Source organism: Maniola jurtina, chromosome 19 (genome assembly GCF_905333055.1).
Source record: "Maniola jurtina chromosome 19, ilManJurt1.1, whole genome shotgun sequence".
NCBI classification, from domain to species: Eukaryota; Metazoa; Arthropoda; class Insecta; order Lepidoptera; family Nymphalidae; genus Maniola; species Maniola jurtina.
This window is the reverse complement of record NC_060047.1, coordinates 12,726,897-12,747,530: the sequence shown is the minus strand read 5'-3', so window position 1 is coordinate 12,747,530 and position 20,634 is coordinate 12,726,897. Positions and strand designations below refer to the sequence as shown.

The 20,634-nt window shown below is 36.3% G+C and overlaps 1 protein-coding gene across 7 annotated transcripts in view; it reads left to right on the top strand.

The window, feature by feature from the left end:
• LOC123874948 (RNA-binding protein Pasilla) overlaps positions 1–20,634 on the top strand; it is a 107,912-nt gene that overhangs the window by 33,041 nt on the left and 54,237 nt on the right. Inside the window, exon 1 of one of the 7 annotated variants that reach the window (XM_045920540.1) lies at positions 10,981–11,068. The exons of the other annotated variants lie outside the window; for them this stretch is intronic. The gene's annotated coding sequence lies outside the window, so the exon portion shown is untranslated. Of the gene's footprint in view, positions 1–10,980; positions 11,069–20,634 lie in introns of those variants that run through there. 7 annotated transcript variants of the gene reach the window in all.

Sequence of the window (20,634 nt, the reverse complement as noted above, 5' to 3'; positions counted from 1 at the left end):
CAAAATTTAAAAAAGTTGACGCCATTTTGAAATTCTTTGTTAATTGACCGATTTTGTTCAAAATCGATATTTAGAGCTCCCTGGGATCACAAAATAGGAACCTGTAACCAAAATTTAAAAAAGTTGGCACCATTTATAATTCTTTCTAAATTGACTGATTTCGTTCAAAATCGATATTTAGATCTATCGATCGATATTTAAAGATCGATATTTAAACTAGGCAATCACAACAAAAACAAACTTTACCATCTTGTTGAACAAATAACTATTGTTAATTAAATTGTATCCTCCAGTGCCAGCCCTACCAAAATAGTTATAAATTTTGCTCGCTTCTTAGAAGCTTTGCCTCTGTTTGCTACTCTATGGTATAACACCATGTTAGTAAATCTTAGTATATTTTTAACCGACTTTAAAAAAAGGAAGAGGTTCTGAATTCGTTGGTATCTTTTTTTTTTATGTATGTTCCCCGATTACTCAAAGACGCCTGGACCGATTTGGATTTTTTTTTGTTTGATAGGGTATACTTTGCAAGTGGTCCCATATAAATTTGGTAAAGATCTGATGAATATCTTTGAAGATGGAGAACAGAACTCCTCAATGGATAAGAGCAAATTCAATTTTTTTTTAATGTATGTTCACCGATTGCTCAAAGACGCCTGGACCGATTTGGAATATTTTTTTTTTTTTGAAAAGCTAGGTATACTTTGCAGGTGGTCCCATATAAATTTGATGAAGTTCTGATGAATATCTTCTGAGATGGAGAACAGAACTCCTCAATGGATAAGAGCAAATTGCTCGCGATCAGTGTAATTGCTTAGTAAACAGTAGGGTTTTAGCTGGGCATGGCATATTATTATAGTACAGTGGGGCCACTAAAAATTTTGAAATAAAAAATTTTCAAAATAAGAATAAAACCGACTTCAAAAACCACAATAACTTAAATTATTTTTTACTTTTTAGTGTTTGTGATTTTGAAGTCGGTTTTATTTTTCTTTTGAATTTTTTTTATATTTATTCTGGTATTCTTCTTTCTTGTATATGGATCCCTCTTGGGTATCCCCATTTCTCTCTGTCTTTGGTACTATCAAGCTAATTTTCTCTCGCGATTTGCACAATAGCATTAGACCAACGCGTCTTCGGTCTACCTACCTGTCCTTCTTTCATCTGTAAAAATCGATACAATATGACCATTTGCATTTCAGTTTTAGGGCATGTCTCAAGGTGTCTGTAGGCTTTGTCTTTTTTCTTATGTCTTCAATTCTCACTTTGAATATTTTTTGCTTAATTTATGCACCTTGCCATCGCCCTTTAGCAAGTCACTATTTCTTTTTATATTCTTTGTCTGGACCCATGTTTGGCTGGCATAGGTAAGGCATGGCAGGATGCATGTATCTATAACGGATCTTTTAAGATGTACTGGGTAAGCTCCTTTCATTCTTTCCTTTTGTGCCCAGTAAAACAAGCATACTCGGGCTACTTTGAGAACCCATTAGCAGCTAACAGCAAGGCCTGGACTCCAATTTTTATATGTGGAAGCTGTATTTCCTCGTTGCGTTTATGAGCAAATAAGAATAGTTAACTACTAAAAAAAATTTATAATTTGGCGCAAACCATCTAAACACCATGATGATTATTATTTCTGCGTTGTGAATATTACCAGAAGAAACAGCAAAAAAAATTGTTCCAAGCGGCTCTATTGTAACTTGCAGTCTGCAATTTGAACGATTCTGACTTCTGGTGATAAATCTGTACCTCAGCCCCAACCCAGTACCTCTAATCTACCATTCTACTCTTAACACATTCAGTAGCTGATGTTGCACTTCCAGCGACTTGGATGCAACAAGGGCGTTAAGTTTCATTTTCTCTGTAGTCATTTGGACTGTTTTCCAGAAAATTTAGGTGACTTTCAAACTAAGATAACTATACCAAAGGGGATAATATCATATGAAAGGGCTGTATTATACATTCTAAAACAGGTTTTATTTATTATTATTATGTAAAATAGTTTTTGATTTATCGCGCAAAATGTAGAAAAAAATATACAATAAGTCAAAAACTGAAAATCTGACATTTTTTTTAAAATTCCAAGCCGAAAATATACTTAAGAATTTATTAATAGGAATCGAGAGTTTATGCACTAGATAGAGTTCGTTCATTCACTGAAATTCCCAGTTCATTTACTGGCAATTTATCCTTTTGTTAAATAAAATAATTTATAATAATTAATACCACGCATTTTTTTGCGTTTTTGATATTTAAATAATTTAAGAGTGTATACCTACTGTGTATAGACACAGATAAAAAAAAATATAAAAATTATATATAGAACGATTCTCATAAATCTTAATTTTAGGTCAAAGTCAGGGTAGTCCTTATTCGTTCATTTACTGGATCTTTTACCCTCTTACGTCAAAATACTAAAAGTCCGCGTAAATTTCGCAGATTGAAATGTCTGCTTGATTAATTGTCAATAGAGGGTCATGACATGTCAAAATTGCTAGTTTGAAGGGGAAATCGTCAATGTCATTCGCATAGGTTTTCCTCTTAATTATTGAATATTGTTTTATTGTTTTATTTACCATAAAAATCAGTGCAGAGAACAGCTAATCCTAAAAATTTAATTTACGATTTGTTATTTTCTTTAAGTGTTATCGTCAAAACTAAAGTGTGAAATTTTAATTTTATTGGAACTCATAACACAATATTATGATGATTTAGCTTACATAAAATAAGCTTCACAGCAGGTACACATTTTTGAATCAAAACAAGTCGTGCCTACATAATACAAAATTAAAAAGAAATCTTAGGAAGAATCTCTTTCTTGAATCAATATTCATTAGATTGGTATAAAAAAGGAAATCAAATTGATAAGCGAATTCAGTGAAGCCGTTACAACGGAAATGTAAAAATTACGAACACAGGAGAAAATGTTATTAAAATTTGTGATTACGAAATGTTGGCAAGTAACAGTGTAATATTTTATCTGGTTGAATTGCAGGTAAGGCATACCGACGTCTGCCAAAACAATGTCTCCTCCGAGTCTCTTAATTTGTATAAAAGATGCCACTTGAACGTTGCCAATTATTGTTGAACTGGCTTTTAAATTGTGTGGGAAACGGGCTGTCATAAAGTTAAAGGCGTACTGCCGTAATCAACGCATTTTTAGTACTTACTTAAAATGTAAATAAAGTCAGCAGCAATCAAGCGGGCTAATATGGATCACCACCAGTAGTACCATGTAGCACCATCCGCATTTTTTCGTCACATCCGATGCGGTTGGAAGTAGAGTTGCAGCGCTTGCTGTAATCTGCGAAGAATCTTACACTTTTCATGCCAAAACCAACAAGCCACGTGACGTAAAAGCGGTGCGACGTAAAAGTATCCAACTTAGCTCTTAAAGTTGTATTATAAGAAACTGGGCACAGACACACTACAAGCGTGCCTACTCTAGAGCCTACCTTGGCTCCTACTTTTCAAAATATTCCTCCCGAATTAGTAACCACATTGAGCTCTTGGGTATCGACACTTCACCCAACTTCAATTTCGGGAAATGCATCGACAACTGTAACAAAAACAGCTGCCAATTATTTTTCATTGGTAAGATCGAGATTGAGAGGCTTGTGCTTAATAGCAATCATGCTTTCTTAAAGCAATGATGAGGTCTAAGTTGAAGCGCGCTTGCCTAGTAGATGCCTATTCACTCTTGCCTTGGTATTTCGGTTGTACGTGGCAGGAAACCGGAATGCTATGTGAGTTCATACTTCGTTGAAGACCTGATTATGTAGCTCTTTTGAGACTTTGCCGATATCGATTGGACCCGTAACCTGTTACAATCGTGCCTACTCTGAGGTTGGCTCTATCTGCTGTCCCCAAAGCAACCTACGAATCGTACACGCGAGTTTTTGTTACTTTTTGCCGTCACGCGTATTGTTTATTTCAATCTGAGCAGCCAACTAACCTTTTATTTATTGCAAGATAGGCTTGCGGTAGACGTCAATCATGTTTCCTAAAAAGCAATGTTGAGGTCTAATTTGGAGCGCGCTTGCCTAGAAGATACCTGTTCACTGTTGCCTTGGTATATAGGTTATACCTACCTACGTGGCAGGGAACACGGAAACCGGAAAGCTAAGTGAGTTCATACTTCGCTGAAGCCCTGATTATGTAGCCGTTTGGAGGCTATGCCGATATCGATTGTACCCGTAACCTGCATCATGTCGCAGTGCAGCGCTGTTGGCACGGGGCCCGGGTCTCGCGCACCCACTTGTGCTGACCAAGTCAAAGCTTTTCAACTTGACTGAAAACTTGATGACCTCTTTGGCGCTGTGGTCTTAGGCGTAACGCTCACTGACGGAGTGGAGTGGTTTATAAGGGTTCCTTTTTCCTTTTGAAGTACGAAACCCTAAAAACCGGTCAAGTTCGAGTCGGGCTCGCACACCGAGGGTTATATTAGGGAGGTATAGGTACCGTCGTACATGGTACCTATACCTAATAATATGTTACTTTTATGTAGAACACAGCAAGTTAAGTACCTAATGTGATTTAGTAAATTAAGTTTTTCGGAAACACTTTTTTTTTGTTTTATGGTTTTTAAATATTTCGACAGTTTTTACGATTATGTGAAAACTAGATTTTTTTCTGACAAGTCATGGACAATTAAATCAAAGTAGGTAACGTTTCGTTCCACTATCCTATAAATTACCATTAAAATAACTATCAAATTTACCCTAGATACCTATATTGCTTATGTTATACAAGTGTAAAAAATAAAAATGCCTTCCGTACGTAGCTGCCTACTTCATTAATTAATTGGAACTATTTATAAGCACAATGTAGCGAGTTCCGCCAGCGTTGTTAGATAGGTAGGCCGATAACCCGCGGCGTCACTGCGTGGTGAGTGATCGCCTCGTGCGCGAAACTAACTCATTGATAATGCTCTCGCAACTGGTACTGTTCCAGTTTTTGAATAACTCTTAAAACATATTTTTTTCCGATAACAAGATTTTAAGATATAAACTTTTTATACAAATCATTTTTTAATGAATCTACCACTGATTCGGAATACCTGCCAGAACAGCAATAAGTTAGTCTCCAATATTAGATACATGAACACTAAAACCGCATACAAACTGCAATTTTGCAATTGTATGCGGTATAAAAATAATTACTAAATCAGATATAGCCGGCGCAGTCCATCATTAACTCGCAGTGTTCAGCATAAAAGTATTAGGGTATACCTTGTACGATGGTACGGAGCCCTTCGTGTGCGAGTCCGACTCGCACTTGACCGGTTTTTTAAATAAAGACTTGTTAAAAGAAATGCTATCTTGAAAAGCTCTGAATAATTTAATAGCTACTGGAATTAACTAATAATAACCAATTTCATTTGGAAGCTATGAGGTAGGGGCGTGAGAAAATAGCCCGAAATATCGCGTTCCGTTCGAAATTGCTAAAACGCGATCAATATCTGTAGCCTTAGTACAATATTATATCTCATCTACGTTGATAGAATTCGAGTGTCGAAACAAAAGCGTCAAGTAAAATGCACCTTAAGCTGCCTGTTTTATAGCTTAAGTTCGTCTAGACATTACAGCCAGAGCTCTAATCGGAAACGTTGAGCAAATCGGTGGTAATGAATTTTTGACTTTAAATCAAAGACTTTTCAACAAACACAAATAGACAATGGCCTAAGGTCCATTATGATTTGATGTCATTGTGTTTTAACGTTCAAATCCTATCAATTTTGGTAAGGTGTAAAATCTCATACTAACAACACTGGTAGGTGCGTGACGCCCTGCTGACTTATATCTTACTACTTGTAGTAGTTGAACCTAATTGCTTTAATTACGCCTTTAATAGGTAGGTACTCATGTTTTGGATACAAAAGCGTGCAATCTTAAGCACTTTAAAAACCTAAAACTTTGATTAATTAACCGGCTAACTTTAAATAAAACTGTACCTACATTTTTACAGAAATCGCCGTATATAATATAATAGGCCATATCTAACATATATTGGGTTTAATTGGTTAATAACCTATTTACTTTTCTATGGAAAGCGTTGGGGTGTGCACCGAGGTTACTTCCCTTAAGTAATCATAAAGTATGAAGAAACATTTTACGTAGGCGTGTCATATAAACAGTAAACCGGTAAACCAGGCACTTACAATCGTTACAATCTTATTTAATTTAGCTAAGTCCAAGTTCCTTAGGTCTTAGTTGCGAACGAGCTTGTAAATTTTAAATGACCTGGAATGTTTAGTGTTTAAGCGATATCTGTTTATTATTCTAATCTAGATTTTAACATGCAGCCAGTATTCGATTCAGATGCATCTTCTATTTCTAAACCCATAATAAAGCTAAGGTCTTTGGAAAGTTGACTCCAAATGTTGCTTTGTTCATATTTGACCCCGAAACCCTAATTATTATATGACACAATACATATGCTTGGATCGTTAGTCTAATTTATTCTATTACCTCTCATGTTTTACAGCCGGCTAAAATTTATAACCAATCCTTTCTGTAATGTGTCTATATGTTACTTAACAATGTTATCAATTGACAAAAAGGAATGGTCTTTTTTGAAGAAGCAGAAGAAGAAGAAAGTTCAGAATCACTTTACCATAATATATTATGTAGTTGAAATCGAGAGCGGTTCCCATCTGGCACCAGATGCGATGATCACCAACATGTTGTCGCAACAAATTGTTGCTTGTGATCATATCACATTTGTCATACTCTTTAGACTTTAGACTCAAGCGCTAGCCGGCCTGAAACAAAACGAAATTTTACATCTAGCAAGCTAAAAACTGCACCATTATCTATTCTGCTGAAAGCAAAATGTCCGTGACTGAACAATGTATAAGTCCGCTTTATTGGCCCTCGCCTATTTTCTAGTTTATCCGGCCGGGAAAACGTTACTCGCGAAATGAGAATGAAAATATGAAATACTGAAAGCTTACCGATACAGATAGCTAATCCACCGGGCGAATGACCACATAATGTGGTTTTTACGCTTCTTTATTGATTTGGCAGGAATTTGCTGAAATAAAAACGTGATAGAATGCTGCCCCTTAACACGAAGACCCCCTGAATTTATACCTACGCCTAAAAATGTACAAACCTACAAGTAATTTGCTTCGCGGACTATACATAAGTTTCATTTATCCTACTGACTAATCGTCGGGCGAACGATCAACGACCTCTTAACGTGTTTTTTGCGCTGTTTTATTGATTTGGCAGGAACCTGGGGAAATAAAAATAATTTGCGTCACGTTTTATCGCATCTAAAAAATTGTCTCCGTCCGAAGCAATGAATAGTTCACTCTGGCAATGATATCATGACGGGTCTGTGAGTGTTTTTGTCATTGTAGTGATAAAGGTCCGTACAGATGTTAAAATAAAACCGTGCGATGGCGTAACTCAAGCAAGCAGATTTCCTTACGACTTTTAGGGTTCCGTACCTCAAAAGGAGAAAAGGAACCCTTATAGGATCACTTTGTTGTTTGTCTGTGAAGAAAACCTATAGGCAGCTTCCCGTTGACCTAGAATCATGAAATTTTACAGGTCTTATAGCACAAGTAAAGGAAATAATCCAAAAACCGTGAATTTGTGATTGCATATCCAAAAAAAATTAAAATGTGTTCACAAAAAAAAATTACTATTCGCTTTATAAAAATAAGGGGAACTCCTTGGCTCCTTGGTATTAGGTAGTAAATAGGTTCAGTTACATAAATTTTTAAAACGTGCGATTCAGTTATCATAGATAGTATGGATATTGATTAACTGTCTCCAACCCTGTTGGCAACAGAGTCACGAGTCTTGAAGATGGATAATTCAATTTAGTTGAGCGGAAACTTTTAGTATTATGTACCATTGTGTAGCAAACAAGTATCTATTAGCCATGTTATGTAACTACATTGTGTAAATCGATACTTTCAACACGTTGCTGGTAATTTGGCCGGAAACAAATGTCAGGACTCGGAGGAGCTAGTACGAAAGTTGAAATTATATTACAATGGTTTTGATTAGCTGACTTTATGGTTTTCTGCTGCAAATCTACATTTAAGCTAAACAAGACACTGCAATTAATTCTAATGTACACAACTAATTTGATATATCTATATAGTGCTATTGCTTTTCACTATGTGCTTTGCTGAAAAGGATAGCATTAATTTTAGACCTATTCAAAAGGCGGACGTCGTCGATGCGTCAACGCATCAGCGGTTTCTCTGGTGCTGCAAATGATCATGGGCGGCGGTAATCACTTACAGGTGACCCGCCTGCTCGTTTGCTCGCTACTTTTTTATTTAAGTAAAGACAATCAGAAGTGATTGCTATCTTCGCGTGCTAGGTTAATTGAAAAAAGTGCTATACTTTATTCAATATTACGTTTAAATTGGACGGCATTGTATTTTGGAATCTGCCAAATAACAGTTTGATTAAAGAGAATTAACATGAGTAATTTTACAATGATATCATATTGACCTTTTAAAAAACGCGTGTGCGTGCGTGTACTTTACAGAAATATAGTAATTATTCATCCAATGAGTACAACCCTTACTAAAAAAAATTGGTTGTGTAAACGATTAGCTTTTTTTCTGCGCTATTTCATTGTTGAAACATTGAAATTAGCTTTTCTTTATTTTGAGCCAACAGATTGTATCATAAGATAGATTGTGTTTATCTTGTATTGTTTTGTGAATCAGCTGATCGTTACAGTGGAGTTTTTATCGGCGTTGTAAAAATAGATGCCTACTAAATGTTTTGTTTGGAAACTGTATATTTTTGTTACTGAAGCATCAATGCTTTTTGGAGCGGATGAGTTCCACCAATCAGACCACTGTGTCACATCAATATGTTAATAGTATTATATGGTTTAGTTTATTAGTATTTAGGTTTATTATATACACCAGCTCCCTCCCACTGTCCATTTGTTCATTTTCTCCCTAGCGTTAAGGTTATCTGGAAGCGATCGCTATTTAGCGATAAGACCGCCTTTTAGTTCTTTTTATGCCATTTTAAGTTTCTTTTTTTGTAACCTATCATTTGTGTTTTGTGGTGCAATAAAGTACAAACATACATGATACATACATCAATTTTCAGTAATCTGATTGGTGGAATCCACCCTGTACGTTCGAGCTACCTGTGAGACCTTATAGTAACCAATGAAAGATGGGTTCCCAACGAGTCACACTCAATCGTGTCACAGTGTGACTCGTTGGGAATTCATCAAAACTTTTCTCCCATCGAGTCACACTGTTACTAGTTGCAACGATTTTTACGGGAGTGAAGATCTGAAATGTCGGTTTATACCTTTTCTACTATGTTTGGCACTTTTAAAGATTGTTGTATCTTCCTGCACTTAACATATGCTTCGGGCTTAATTGCAATAGGAATGACATTAATTATCATCTTCTTTTCTTGATTCATGGCATTTCCGGGTGCCATATCAGCACAATGCACTTCGCCAATCTCATGTGGCTTCACTTTGTCAAGAAGGCACGAAGGAGATTAGCCGGTAAAAATATGCGGTGAAAATATTATAATGTACTGTAATAGAGCGTTAAATGAAATCCTTCGTAATTAATTATTGTTTATTTATTTATTAGTGACTTTAAATTTTGTCAGCAAAGATGACTTTTCTTACAAAACCTTGCAAAACTTAAGATTCTGGTGTTAATTTCCAGTTTAAGTCTGCTTAGTGTAAGGTTATTTTTAAAAAGTTGATTTGAGTTGTCAAAAATAATATAAAATTATTAATTTAGCTGATGAAGGTAGTTTGGTAAAATCGATATTTGGCTCATTCGATGTCATACAATCTGTTACTAGGAGGCCAACAAGATTGAACTTGCATAAATACGGGTGTTTTGAAGGTTTTAGTTCAGTCTCCTTCCGAGATTCGGGGCGATATCGCATATTTTCGGTATTTGGATTGTGAACTGGATAATTAGATGTTGTGATAGCAATCACGCTCTAATTAAATTATTTATTTTGGCATTAATTTGTTTAGATTAAAACTCTCGGATAACCTCTACACATTGAACCTGGTGTTTTTTGTGTTGGTTTTGAGAGACATTCCAATAATTCGATAAAAATATTTAAATAATACCTGCTTTTCTGAGTGACGCCTATAATTCAGAAGCGGGACGTGTCTCACGTTGTCTTAATTTCGCTTTGGTATCTTTTTGTAAACAACCCACATTTGATTAAAATTTTTATTGAGTTTGATTTGGTGATTAAAATTTTTAGTTTTTTTTTAATAATTTAGTCTTTTGTGAAGTGGAAAGTAATTTGCAATGAGTGGTTCAGATTTTGTATACATCGAATGAGAAGTTAGTCGTTTGGATTTATTGTTGACTTGATATTAAAACTGAGAGTTCGGCAGTTCAGGGGTAGGTTTTAATGATTTGACGGAGGGCAGGATAGCCCATGATTTGGATTTGACTTAGGGCAAGGAAGCCCGCGACTGACATGACAAGATTATTTAGAAACACGAGGGCGTGTTAAATTCAGGACGGCCGAACTGTAAGGTTATTTTTAAAAAGTTGATTTGAGTTGTCAAAAATAATATAAAATTATTAATTTAGCTGATGAAGGTAGTTTGGTAAAATCGATATTTGGCTCATTCGATGTCATACAATCTGTTACTAGGAGGCCAACAAGATTGAACTTGCATAAATACGGGTGTTTTGAAGGTTTTAGTTCAGTCTCCTTCCGAGATTCGGGGCGATATCGCATATTTTCGGTATTTGGATTGTGAACTGGATAATTAGATGTTGTGATAGCAATCACGCTCTAATTAAATTATTTATTTTGGCATTAATTTGTTTAGATTAAAACTCTCGGATAACCTCTACACATTGAACCTGGTGTTTTTTGTGTTGGTTTTGAGAGACATTCCAATAATTCGATAAAAATATTTAAATAATACCTGCTTTTCTGAGTGACGCCTATAATAGGAAATGATTTTTTCTAATTTGGTTCAGGTCTGGTTATTCTGGTGGGAGGCTTCGGTCGCGGCTAGTTACGACTCTCCCTAAGCTGTAATGCTGTGTGCAAACCAACATGAGGTATGGGTCAAGATATGCACCATAACAACTGCCATACTTCTTCCATCCGATCGTGCCTCCATATCAATCTAAAAATCATTTCTATTAATATTTCATCATAATAACTGGTGGTCCAATTCAAACCCCACCCGTTAAACTATTGTCGTATCTACTCTTAATGGCTTTAATCTTAGTTAAAGCAGATATTAGGCACAGTTATAAACGTCTTTAAAAATAATAAATAAATAAAATAAATATTACCTATATTTTTGAACTTACCACAAAAACTTTAGACGAGGTTTAAACAAGCGTTAAACCCGTTTAAATCATACAAACGTATGTGTTTAACGTTAATTTAAACCTTGGTTAGGTCTTTGTGGCGAGATCATACATCTTTATACGAACACGTATCACCTTTGTAATTCAATAAAATATCTATTTTTATATCTATAGGTATAGTAACAATCATTTTCCTCGATTAAATCTTCATTAACGTGGTGCTTAATAATCGGAAATTACAATATAATCGCCGTTGTGATAATAAATAATTTACACTGAATAATCACTATCCGCAGAGCTGAGCAGGCTATGATTCATGTTCATATCGTGTAGGACTGGGCGCTTGTGGGAGATATAATGTTTATTGTTTATCCTTCATTAATTTCTATAAATCATGTGTTAACATGCTTTTTTGTCTATATCAATACTATGATTTATTCTTTATCCTGAAATGTAATTACCGATGGAAGCAAGAAGTCAATATGAATCAATATCCAAATAAAAAAAAAAGATTGCGACGAATTGAGAACCTCCTCCATTTTTTGAAGTCGGTTAGTAAGATATCTAAGGACCTTGCGGTCTACATTCGAAAAAGACTATCTTAGCAAATAAACTCTGATCTCAGTGATGACTAAACTCCTAAAAAATAAACTACTCACTTATGCTAGCTTTTTTAGCGGCTTCGGGATTTAGGTTTTTTAAAGATTCAAATTCTCAAAATCTTAATTCTACATGTGAAAAATCTGTAATTTACAGTTCTAACTGTTTAAGCGTACAAGATTACTATGTAGGTAATATAAAATTACTGAAATCTAAAAGCTACAAACCCATTAATGCACCATGTTTCACAAAGCACTCGTAAATGTCGCATCTTGATGCGCATTAGCGCAGCAGTGATGTAATACATGTTATACATGTAACAAGTAGGCACATTGTACTGAGCAGTGCCGCAAATGGGTCGTCAAAGTCAAGAGCATCGACTACACCTTTCATCGTTGAGGGCCCTCGGCTTTGTGGCCGCGCCGGGCCCTGGAGACATCAAGACAATATCGGCTCTTTCTTTACTACAATCTTTTTTTACATAACTTGAAGTCTTGACCTCGATCTATTTTTTTATATTAATAGGCAAACGAGTAGGTAGTTGGGTTATCTGTTTTAATTGAATTACGGTTATCACTATAAACATTTGTTCCACTAGGAAAGTTTAATAAACTATGTATTTCAGTTTATGTATAACTCTTCTACTAAAGATTTTTATTTCTAAAACAGTCAAATGATTTTAATAAATTGAGTATTTTGACGACAGCTAAATACTCCCTGATATTAAATAAATAATATTATATTAAATTATTAATATTATTAAATTAAATTAATAATAATATTGTGAATAATAATTCTGTTGTACTCAACCCCTTAACTAAACTAAAATGGCAGGTCTAAATGTATTGCTATCTTATAATGTTCCGTGCGGAAAAAGGATTGCACTATTTTTTTTAATTTATAGACTAGCGTTTGGCTGCAATCAGACCTGCTAGCAAGTGAAGATGCAGCCTAAGATGGAGTGCGCTTGCCTTGACCTGTACCTGTTCACTCTTGACTTGAAGGTACCCGTATTAAAAGTAGAGGGGAAAACTGATGCCGGAAGGGCGTTCCATAGTATCCTATTGGTTCGGATTAGAAACGAGCAATCGAATCGCTTCGTACGTGTCTGAGGAATTTCAGCTACGTACGGATGCAGACCTTGACGATGCCTTGCGGTACGATGGTAGGAAGGTGAAGGAGGACCCAGGTCAAAAAACTAGGTTTAGACCTGTCAATTTAGGTTCATTTAGAGATGGTTGGCAAAGAATCAGTCACATTTCGAAAAGTCAAAGTCATTTATTCAAATTGGGTACTATGGTACACGTTCTAACTGTCCAACAATGATGTACCTAGTGGTAATAGGATTTTGTAAAGTTCAACAAATACAAGGAATTTTAACTCTTCATAAATTTTCTATCGTTGCTATCTAAAAATATCCATTGTCCGTTGTCCATACATCAATTATTCAATCCTTTCGCATAAATTGTTGACTGCAAGCGATCGATGCATCGATATATGCAATAACTGCTAAATTGCCTCGTCGATCGTGCTGCGAACACACCGGAGACCTATCCAAGCAAATGCTTCCAACATTGAATGAATGAATAATTTATTTGCCACATCCATTTTATTAATATTATAAATACGAAAGTGTGTCCGTCTCGGTCTGTCTGTTTGTCTGCTAGCTTTTCACAGCCCAACCGATTTTAATGAAATTTATTACATAGCTTACATTCCATGGAAGGACATAGGCTACTTTTTATCACGGAATATCAAAGAGTTCCGACGGAATTTTTAAAGGCCCATCCGTTTAACCGATTTATATGTTTGATATAGAGGTAGCTTTCATACCGGAAAACTTAGGTATGGGTTGCCTGGAAGAGATCACTATAGCTAAGGTCGCCCTTTGTTTTTAAGTCTATCCTGTATTTTATTCTTTGTCATAGTATTAAGCAATAAAGGTGTTTAAATAAATAAATAAAATAGGGTATGAACTTCCTAAATTTTCCAAGTGCCCGACAATATCACCGACTGGACATTTATCACAACGCCGAATTAATTTATGGCCGAAATTAATATAATCTATCTTGTAATCCATTGATAAGTTACTGAAGTTACTGAACAACGTTGTTGTTTCCAATAAGTCCCATTATCTTTGTTGTACGTATTATTTTCGCTCTACAACCTCTCCCATTGCCAAGGGTCACCAGTAGAGATCTCTAACAGAGATATTATGTAAGTGCTTCCCTGTCCAGTTCTTATCTTTTTCTTTTAATTGCTTCAATTTTTTGGTGCAAATGAACTAAATTACAATATTGTACCTACATTCTACAAGCAATTGCTTACCGAAAACATTAATTACTGTAACCTGTTGTGAGAATTTTATGTAACGTTTTTACTATGTTCGTGATACCAGCCAACATTCAAGGTAATGTATTATGACTTAAGTAAACAATCTTGTCACGAATTGTCGGTCATGCTCATGCCATAGATTTGAACTTGAGGTCTTTCGTCATGAGCTCATCGAATGCCGGTGTCATAACTAATCGTGAGCTCATAATGTTATAAGTTTTAATTTTTTTTATTGCTTTAATTGTTCAAACGACTAGTTATTGTCTGCTATTAGGTTGAAATTGATAGCTCTATCGATTTCAACTTTGACTTTGCTTAGACTTAAGACACTTAAAACGAGACGTTTTAACTGAAGCCTAAGTCCGAGCAAAGTCAAAGTACGCTCTATAAACAGCCTTCTAATCTTAATTACTGCCAGTAGTGGCAGTGGGCCATTCTCCTCGTTATGGCAACACTCTTGACAGAGAGGTCGTGATCATCACGAAGTGACGTCTTTGGGGGCAGATGCTATGCACCTCACAAGCATTCGCATTTCTCTCTTCTGTCTGGTATGTCGGTCTGTCGCATGAGTAACCTCCCTCGCCATTTGGTGCACTCTAACTTGCCCTACTGCTGAACTACGAGACTCTCGATGGATCACTCTTACGCCGGGAGACGTGTCCGAAGAACTTTGTATGTGAGTCTGTACTAACGTCAAAAGACGTTGTTTGATGCCGAATTCTTGGAGTACTACGGAGAACTACCTACGCTAATTAATGGAAATGATAAATAGGTAATTAATTATTTATTAAAGATGTTTTTAATGAAAACGTCGCCAATTGTCTACGATTGTATAACGTTACCATGAATGGTGTAGCTGTATCACGTGGCAGGTGGAGGACACGCTCCGCTTGAAATGAGGTCAAATGAGCCGCGGCGGCAGTGGGATGCGACTCAATTGTTGTGGACGTAGGTGGCATTGTATCCTTGTCTACTTCAGCTACGTTACGTGACGTACCTACTGGCCCATATTCAGTTTTTATTAGGTCAATTATAGCTATTGGACTTATTTCACTATTTACGATTGCTAACATCTTGTTGTAACAAAATGGTTTTAATATAGCTAATTTGTTGTTGCGTTATTTATATTAATGAGGTGTGGGTGTTCCGTTATTATATGGCGTACTGCCTCATGTTTCGTTTTTATTAGGTCTTTATTTTTATAGGCTATTTGACTTATTACACTATTTACAAGTGCCAACATCTCCGTTTCATTTCTATCATTGTAACATTTAATAGACCTCCTCAATAAGAATAGCTATTTTTTGTTAGAATAGAATAGAATATATTTTTATTCAAGTAAACTTTTACAAGTGCTTTTGAATCGTCAAAATAATTTACTCATTTATGTATGAAGTGTGGACGTTTTGTTATTTTCCAAGACGCACTGCGCTATATTTAGTTTTTATTAGGTCAATAAGGCTATTTGACTTGTCACTATTTACAATAGCTCACATTTCTGTTACCTCTCGATAATTGCTGTTTTTATCGTACCACGTCATGTTAGCTACTTATTGCTCTATTTACATTTGCCCAGGCTACTCTTTTGTATGAATTGCAGCTCAATAATGATTCTTCTTGGTATAGATCCTTTAATGTGTTGTTTTGTTTTGAAGTATTGCCCCATATATTATTTTTTATTGGGTCAACAATGGCTATATAGTTACAATTGCCAAGGCTACTCTTTTGTTTCCATAATTGTAATGGTTTCAAAGGCTAATTGTTCCTAATGATCTACATGTACATCTACAATTGCCGAGGTCAGTATTGTATGAGGTAGATATTTTAGTTTAATGAATGACATGTTGCCCTACATTTACAATAGTTGCAATGGATCGGAGGGAAATCCTGAAAGGAGGTAGAGATGAGATTTGATGATGTCATACTAGCTTCGGGGATACCTTTAGGATGATGACGAAACATGATAAAACATGTTTATGGTCAAACTTACCAAGTACCAACGTCTGCTTGTCTGTGGATATTAATATCAAAATCTTAGATGAATCAGTTGTATCAGTCTAGGACATATCATGTATGTATTATTTAAGGGTGTATATCCTGAAACTATTATTATATTATGTCGAAAATTGCAATAATTTCAATAATTTACGTAATTTACATGTCAGTTGAACTACCTCCCTGATTTTTTGATAAACCTTTGGTCTGGTTTCGTCTAGCATCCAGTTACCGTCTTCGCCCGTCGCTAAAAATGTTTTATTGTGAACATAAATACATAATATATATGGCGATTGGCACTCTACATCTTACTGGGTCAGCCATGTCTATCCGACTTAGTTCCAACTACGGCTTCTCTTTAGTTCAACTATTGCAAGGGTTTCAGAGGCCCGGGATGAGGCTAGGCGCAAAGTAGGTAAAACGGATTTGTCGGTATTAGTTGCGTATCAATCGTGTTGGCGATGCGTGACCTTGTGTGTGTGACGTAGTGTCTCTCGCATTTTACGTATTATTGGGTCAACACTCGACACTTTCGGCATGTTGTTAAGGCTTCTTTTTTCGCTTTATTGAAGGTATTGTCTAGTTTTTAATAGATTTGTAGCTGAAAATCTGCGCTCGGCTCGTACTCACAGCATACCGATGCATGTTTGCGCATAAAATGCAGTGCATTACGCAGTACGCTGAGCTGTCAACCCATTCTGGGTCGTTTCATAGTCGAAAAAAAATAATTTTTTCTTCTTTTTAACCGACTTCCAAGAAGGAGGTGGTTCTCGACCCGTTCTTTTATTCCTATTTTATTATTTTAGTAACTGATACCGGTGACTTTGTTCGCGTAGATTTAGGTTTTGAAAAATCCCCTGGGAACTCTTTGATTCTCTGGGATAAAAAGTAGCCTATGTCACTCTCCAAGTTTTTAACTATACCCAATACCCATGCAAAAAATCATCTCACTCCGTTGGGACGTGATTGAAGGATAAACCAACAAAATACACTTTCGCATTTATATAATAACTAGCTGTACCCGGCATGTATGGCAATGCCATGTAGAGTGAAAAAACTGGCCAAGTGCGAGTGAGACTAGCGCACCGAGGGTTTGGTACTACAGAAGTAAAACGATGAGAATCACTTTTGTAATGAACCACTACCGGGTAGACGTGATAGTAAGTTCAAGTAGTTAGCTTCAATAATCCTGAGGTTATCTGAGGAGATCACATGCAGCCGGCCATTAGAAGAGCATTTGTCAGTTCTGAGGATATGAAGAGCATCACGAACACGATTTTAAAAATGTGTAAACAGAGATCCCTGTCTCTGACGTCTGACGGACCTAGCTTCGTTAGCAATTCTTCGATGCAATCGATGGATGTTGCAAACTTTACGCGCATTTTCAGTATTGTGTGCGACTTTTGTACTTCTTATTTATGTTTTGTGGTACGCGATCACCTAAAACTGTACTTATCCTTTGCCCTTTGATCGGCGGCGTGAAATTCAGGTCAAGCCCTGTGTCGGGCTCTAGTGAACCGACTTTGACCTACGTTTCGTGTCGATTGCTTCAATTTTTATGTAATTTTTAGATGAAAACATAAACAAAAACTGTTACAATTTATATTTACAATACTAACTGATGCCTGGATGTTGGTTTTTTAAAATTACCTCTCAATATACCTATATGTATATCTATATTTCTTCTTGTATCTAAACTGGTCGGTTTTAAGCAAATTACTTCAAATGTAAGCCAGTTAGCATCTCTATTTCGTCAGAGTAGAGTCCTTTATTTGATCAACATTTTTGAACTTCGGTTTTACTGGCAACTTCTGTTTACTTATTTAATTTACTACTATTACTAACATTGTTGTTCATATACATTTTCAATTTTCCATATTCATTTATTTTAGCAAATCCAGCGTTATGAAACAGGAACATTTCACGCGAAATGTTTTTTCAAACAAAAAATCCGTAAAAAGCTAAACAGCTTTTCCAAAAAGCTAGCTCTACTCTTAATTTACAACGCAAACAGAAATATTTACTTTTTCTCTCATCCATATTGGCGGCGGGTAAACAGCGGGGGTTTGGAATAACATGCCGAATGAATTCAAATGCGCCATTTCACAGCACCATATCTAGTGCGAGCCTGATAGTGGGTGCTAAAGTTGATCATACATTTTTCCGCACCGTACGTGCCATCCGCAACCTTTTTCTGAAAGCCGTACACTCTCTGGTGTACTATTAGGACTGCCGCTATGTAAAACGAAAGTAAAGCTAGAGTTAGGGCGTTTGTGCATTCGTCCGTATTTAATTCGTTTTTGTCATCCTGAAAATACGACTCGGCTTTGCTCGGGAGTTTGATGTACATACCTACCTATACATGTTAAATAATAATATGTAACTTTTGTTACTCCTGGATAAAGTAGCTTTCTAACGGTAGAAGAATTATTAAAACAGTTTTCAGTAGTTCTAGAGTTTATGGAGCAGAAGCTGAAGGTTCGGTCGGACAGTAAGCATTGAATAAAACCGTTGCGTGCGACGCGGACTGTGAATAGACATGTGCGTTCAGCTTTACACGACCTCATATCTCACATGAGCCCGATAGTGACTGATAAAAATAAACGATCAAAAGCTATAGGGAACGCAGCACAAAGGCTTTGACGTGGGCTTTGCTCTATTGGCCGACGCGGTATCACGCTACCGAACGTGCGGTAGCCGAGCTGCCATGAATTGTTCCTATCCGTCCCCCTAATCTGTCCCCCCGGGGGGACGGTTAGGAATAAAAAGTTCGATCTGTCCCCCTACACGCGACGAGGGGACGGATCGAACTAATTCTTTCCGAACTGTCCCCCCGCTGATTTCTTAGGGGGACAGATTGGAATAAAAAGTTCGATTTGTCCCACTGCCACGGACGAGGGGACAGATCGAACTAATTCTTTCCAAACTGTCCCTCTGTTGCCAACGAACTAATCGAAAGAATCAGACAAATGAACAAATTATTCCTATTATCTGTACGCCAAAATAAAAATAATTAAGAATTGAATGTAATAACACCCCCGACAAGTGAAGGTTACAGTAACTAGAAGAGCTGATAACTTTCAAACGGCTGAACTCATTTAGACTATAGCTATGAACACTCTCGGTCAAGCCACCTTTCAAGCAAAAAAAAAAAACTAAATTAAAATCGGTTCATTCGTTTAGGAGCTACGATGCCATAGACAGATACACAGATACACGGATACACAGATACACAGATACACATGTCAAACTTATGACACCTCTCTTTTTGGGTCGGGGGTTAATGAAAAGAGAATCAGTATGTACTATTATTCAGGCCTGGATAAAAATGATGATAGTAAATAAAAATTATTGTATTGTGTTTTGTACAATTTTTTTCCCTCAAATTTTTTTTTACAAGGGAGATTTACAGAGTAAATAGATAAGAGCAGAAGAAAATTAAAGCTAATAATAAGTTTTCACAAATAGATCATACATAATATTACGTGTAAAAGACACGGCAAAGTATTTAGAAACGTTGAGACCCCATTTATTAACTTTACAGTATTGATCCAGTGTAAATAAAGTCTTACACAATCCACTGTTTGTTTTACAATAGCGGTAACTGATAGCGTAATAGTAAAGATGCTTAATTATTTTTATTTTGGCGTACAGATAATAGGAATAATTTGTTCATCTGTCTGATTCTTTCGATTAGTTCGTTGGCAACAGAGGGACAGTTTGGAAAGAATTAGTTCGATCTGTCCCCTCGTCCGTGGCAGTGGGACAACAAATCGAACTTCCAATCTGTCCCCCTAAGAAATCAGCGGGGGGACAGTTCGGAAAGAATTAGTTCGATCCGTCCCCTCGTCGCGTGTAGGGGGACAGATCGAACTTTTTATTCCTAACCGTCCCCCCGGGGGGACAGATTAGGGGGACGGATAGGAACAATTCGCTGCCATAACGATTAACGACAAAGTTTGGTTAGCCTGTACTTCAATCTAGACATTTCCAAATTAAAGCTAGACTATATTTATGTATATACAAAATGTACAAAACACAAATGACGGGTTACCAAAACAAAGAAAACTTAAAGTATAGGTACTTTTAAGTGGTCTTATCGGTAAATAGCGATCACTTCCAGACACTAGGGAGAAAGTTTTTCTCCCTAGCTGTGGGAGAAAACGAACAAATGGACAGTGGGAGGTGGTGTTATCCAAAATACTAATAACAGTAGGTAACAGCTAAATAAACTAAACCATATAATATATCCTATACCTAGTGTAAAATGAGCTTTAAGTTCACACTGTTAGAACTTCACAGGCTACTTTTTATTTCAAAAATCAAAAATCAAAGAGCTCCCACGGTATTTTACCTAAATCCACGCGGATGAAGTCGCG